This window comes from Canis aureus, chromosome 35 (assembly GCF_053574225.1).
Source record: "Canis aureus isolate CA01 chromosome 35, VMU_Caureus_v.1.0, whole genome shotgun sequence".
NCBI classification, from domain to species: domain Eukaryota; kingdom Metazoa; phylum Chordata; class Mammalia; order Carnivora; family Canidae; genus Canis; species Canis aureus.
The window spans coordinates 5,920,781-5,925,664 of NC_135645.1; the positions used below are offsets into that span (position 1 = coordinate 5,920,781).

A 4,884-nucleotide genomic window follows, 5' to 3' on the forward strand; every position below is an offset into this window, starting at 1 on the left:
GCAGAGGGAGAAGCAGACTGCCTGCTGAGCAGGAAGCCCGATGTAGGACTTGATCCCAGGACCTGAGCTGAAGGCAGACATTTAACCACTGAGCTACCCAGGGGCCCTATGAAAGCAGTTCTTAACCAATCACATCATAGTTAGTTATTGGGTTCATGGCATTCTAGCTTCTTGGAGTTTCCTGCATGTCCCTGACTTCTCTGCTCATGGAAAATTTTTGAAACTGCAAGAAAAATCTTTCTGCTGCAAAACGTAACAAAAATTCTAGCCAGACAAGGCAAGAAAAAAAAAAATTCTGGCCCTTGCTCTCCATTGGTGGTGGTTGCCAGTAATGAGCAGAGAATGAGGCCCCCCAAGAGTTCCCCTGTAGAGAGTGAGATGGAGTCATTAAGGTCATGCAGGGACCTGTGTCAAGCAATGACTCAAGCAGCTAAGGACACTGCAGCTACACCATATAGCACAGAGTCCAGCATCAGCTAATGACACTCAGAACTGATAACCAGCAGAAATGGAGGAGATCTGCAAAGGCCCAAGATTGATTAAATCCTTTTTTTTTTTTTAAGATTTTTATCTGTTTATTCATGAGACACAGACAGAGAGAGAGAGAGAGGCAGAGACCCAGGCAGAGAGAGAAGCAGGCTCCATGCAGGGAGCCGGAGTTGGGACTTGATCCTGGGTCCCCAGGATCACGCCCTGGGCTGAAGGCAGGCGCTAAATCGCGAAGCCACCCAGGGATCCCCTGATTAAATCCTTTTAAAAAGAGAGGATTTTTGCAAGTCAGACTCCTTTGACACTGACCCTTCCGTGTCAGACCTCTTTAGAAAGGGAGCTGCCACTGAACGCTCTGCCTGCTTAATCTCGAAAAAGAACCGAGCTCTTCCATTACTTGAACATAATAAGCAGCAAGTGCCCAGAGCTGACCCATATCGGACTGAGGCTTTCCGTCACCTGCATGTTCACAGACTGACTTTGCCATTGGGTTGTTAACCTCCTACCTGCTGTTCTATCTTGTTGGTTGTGTGACTGGTCTTATGCTTTGCTTTGTGGGACACATAAGAAGCCAAGTTAAACGTGGTGAAATCTCATTGAGTTTAGAATCCTGAACCTGCTTTATCACTATGTTAACTTTGCTTTGTGACTAAATAAAGCTGACTGCGTGGAAAGGCATCATGTGTGTGCCTTCATAGTATGTTCATGACGTTCCCAAAAGGTGTTCTGAACTTAGTGAATTAAAGGTGAGTACGTTGCAGTGGATCAAGAATGAAGAAGCACTAGGGGTAGGGTAGGGATGGGGATATTAGGTGATTTTTAACCCATATTTGCTTTATGGTCCTTGACTTGGCTAACTTCAGAGAGGCTTATACAGGTGTGCTGAGACTGAAGGTGGGACTAACATACTTAAAGCCAACAAGTCTGGTGCCATACCGGCCCCAGGGCACCCCTCTTGGTGCCAGGACACTAGGTGAGGTAGGTAACATAGTTTGGAGGGTTGTAGAAACAACAATTCATTCTTGTCATCCTTCAAGAATAAATCTTTCAGGAACCCACAGTTTTTCTCAATTCAAAAATGAGTGTAACATCAATCATTCTCCTTCTCCTTCTCCACAGGATAAAGGAACTGGTGATCTCAACAATCCCAGTGGCTTTTGGGTACTCTCAAAACAATGCTGAAAAGCTTGTATGACCTCAGGGATCATTCAAACTTTTGCTCAGTAGCCTGGTCTATGAGTTGGGTTGCACATTTGCCCTTTGAGTGGAGAGGGAAGTAAATTGTAGGGGTCTACCCACCTTGGATACTCATCAAATGAACTGGCAATACTGGAGTTGGCTCAGTCAATTTTTATGACTAATAATAAATGCCAGGGTGGAGTAACATTAAGCAATCAATGTTTCTGCACCTCTCCCTAGGGAGAAAATCTGCCCCTGCCCAAACACACTGGGATCACAGGCATCTGACTTTGCATCAGTTTACACCATGGAAAAAATTGACACATGCATAACATGGGGTCATGTTCTCAAAGGATTCTTGGGAAATGTTAATCTATGAGTTTGGCTTTGTGCGTTGTGTTGCTGGATTCAACTTAGGAGTACTTCCCAACTAGGTCTGAATCCCCTGGCATACTTCCTGAGTGAGCCCCTTCCCACATTTATTAAATTAACATTCTATGGTGGTGAGCCCTAGAATCTGCATTTTATTAAAGAAGCTCCCTAGATGATTCTTGTGTGTACTGAATTTAGAGGCCTAGCAACTTATAATGTTGGTGTCCTAAGTTTATAGATGCATAAGGGAGGTGAAACGTTAGATATCTGGAAAAACAGTTCATTGCTAGATGGCAGCCAGTTTTGCAAAGAGAAAACAAATGAAAACAGCCCAAGGGAAAAATTAAAGCAAATGTTGGTAACGTGTAATATTCATATGAAATTACCTGCATAGGTTTTGAGTTCATGTTGTAGAATATCCAGTGGGGGACATGCCATGTGTTTGTCTTAGCCCAGTGACCATGCCCCCAGTTGTAGCCGAGGATTCTGTGACTGGGTAGGTGGAGCTCTTTAATCAGAAGGGGAGAGATGATAGTTACCACACAACCACATCATTGATTAAAAAAGAAACTAATCAATAGTTCTCCACCACCTGTGGAGTCCCTTTGCCTTCTGTGTCATTTCCATTTGTCTTTTGTGCCCTATAGGTAACCAATGTGTGGCTGGACCAGCCCTGTGGTTCTTTTTCTTTTTCTTTTTTACAGCCAGTGGTTGTCATTATGGTGCAAGACATCCTCAGCAACGACTATCAGGAAACTTGAGGGGGGAGGGATATACTGTTTACATGTTCTGGAAATTATGTGACACATGTCGGGCCACACAACAGTCACAGGTAGAGAAGTAGAGACGAGCATGAGAGAGTGCAAGCACGCACCTGGGGTTCTGCTGTTATTAAGGTCGAGGGTGAGGTTTTGCAGGGTCATCCTTTATTGGTGAATTCAAGACATAAGAGCAGGAATTTAAAGTGTGGTGAGAGAAGAAATAAACAGCTCAAATGCTCAGTTGTTGAAACCAACCAAGATCTCTATAACAGAGGAGCCCTGCTGGCAGAGAAGGGTGGGAGGAGTGGCCTGAGTCTTTATCTAGTCCTGCGCTAGCAAGGAGTTTATTCAAGATAGCCATCTTTGAAATGGATGCTTTGAAGTGGATGCCACAGCAATCAAAGCTTCTGTTAGGTAATTGCATTACAAAAAAGAAAAACCTCCTTTCGAGACTTACACTACACCATTTTAACCTTTCTGGTGCTCCTGTTCCCTTGCACAGAGCCAGCCACCCTGGGTAAAAAGGGAAGGCAGTGGTAAACTTTAAAACTTTTATGTTACATTCACTGATATTTGGAAATACTATATTCTTATAGAGGGACCTTATAAAGACTGTACTAGAATATAAGCAATATCAACCTTATAAGTAAGTAAATGAGGTCTTGGCGTAATACTTCTGAGATCCTATAAAATTCTAACTTTAAGGCCCATTGCACAGAAACCCTGGGGTGATATGGCTAGGAACCACTCAAATATATTGGCAGTTATGATTTCACAATGTCTCTCAAATTCTCCCTTCCTTGCTGTTCCGCAGGTGCCACTCCATCAAAGCTTTCATCACATCTTTACCAGATTATTGCTACAGTTCCTGGCTGGATCCCACCCTTCTAGCTCCTCTGGGAAACCAAACTCTTTCTCATATATTTAAAAAAAAAATGTTGCTCCATCAGTTGGGAACTTCCCATGGTTTATCCAGTCAATCACTTTGCCAATAGGTTGTAACTCCTTCGGGTGTCCATCTGGGGCTTATTGTGTCTCTCTAATGATAAAACAAAATTCCACAGATGCCAGAATGGTAAGGGAAACTTTTTTTTTCTTTCCTCTCTTTCCTTTTCTTTCTACAGATAAGCTGGGTTTATATTTTCCAGATAAGTTGAACAATGTTTTCTGTATTTTCATACAGAAAATAGCTGTGCTCCAGAGAGACAAGCAGCTTATTGGCAAGAAAAGCAGGGCACCCCTGCCAAAGAAGGCCAGGGCCTTGGCAATCTCGGTTATGGGCAGCGACTTCAAACAAACCAGGGGCCTGACCAGAATTGAGAAACCTGTGTAACAACCAAAGTGGGATATCCAGAACACTAGATTCATTGGATCTCCTTTAAACATTCTTCCATAAACATTTCTCAGGGATGGGCAGCCTTGACGATCAGCTGGGCTTCCGGTTCTCTGCACTGCTGGCCAAGAGCTGGTCTAGATATTTTGACAATTTGCTCAGTCACTCATCTAATCTGTTCTTATAAATGAGTTGTTCGGCAATCTGTATGCCTGGTCTGAATTTAGGCTTAAGGCCTAGTAGTTTGATCTAAGCTGGTACGGAGAGGATGGTAGGTTACACAATTCCAGGGTTTTATTCATACTATATTCTAAAATGGAGCTCAAGTCTGTGGAATGTTTTTATTAAGGCTATTTTCTTATTTTTCAGTAAAAATGTACATGAAGGGCAAGAAGGCTTTTAGGAGACGGATTTAAATTCATCCAAGTTTTCAAAGGAAGGCTCACTGGAGATAGAAAACTTAGTGGTTAATACAGTGGGCTTTGAAGTCGGAGATAGCTGGGTTCAAGAATCTGATTCTGTAACCTTGGACATGTGACTTTGCCTTTTTGAGCACCAGTTGCATTGTCTCTGAAATATAAATACTGATAACTATCTTACGGGGCTGTGAGGGCTAAATAGAAAATGCATGTAGAGAATTTCACTGGCGTCTGGGATATGTATAGTGTCCCATAAATGGAAGCAGTCGTATTTTCATTTCTAGATATCCTAGCAACCATGCTTACATTTTGCATCCTCAGCTGCATCTTG

The 4,884-nt window shown here is 42.9% G+C and overlaps 1 long non-coding RNA gene across 1 annotated transcript; it reads left to right on the plus strand.

The window, feature by feature from the left end:
• Positions 1 to 1,159: 1,159 nt before the first annotated feature.
• LOC144305320 (uncharacterized) lies at positions 1,160 to 4,884 on the plus strand. The gene is made up of 3 exons (XR_013372371.1): positions 1,160 to 1,235; positions 3,616 to 3,876; positions 3,985 to 4,884. It is a non-coding gene; the product is annotated as an uncharacterized LOC144305320 (long non-coding RNA).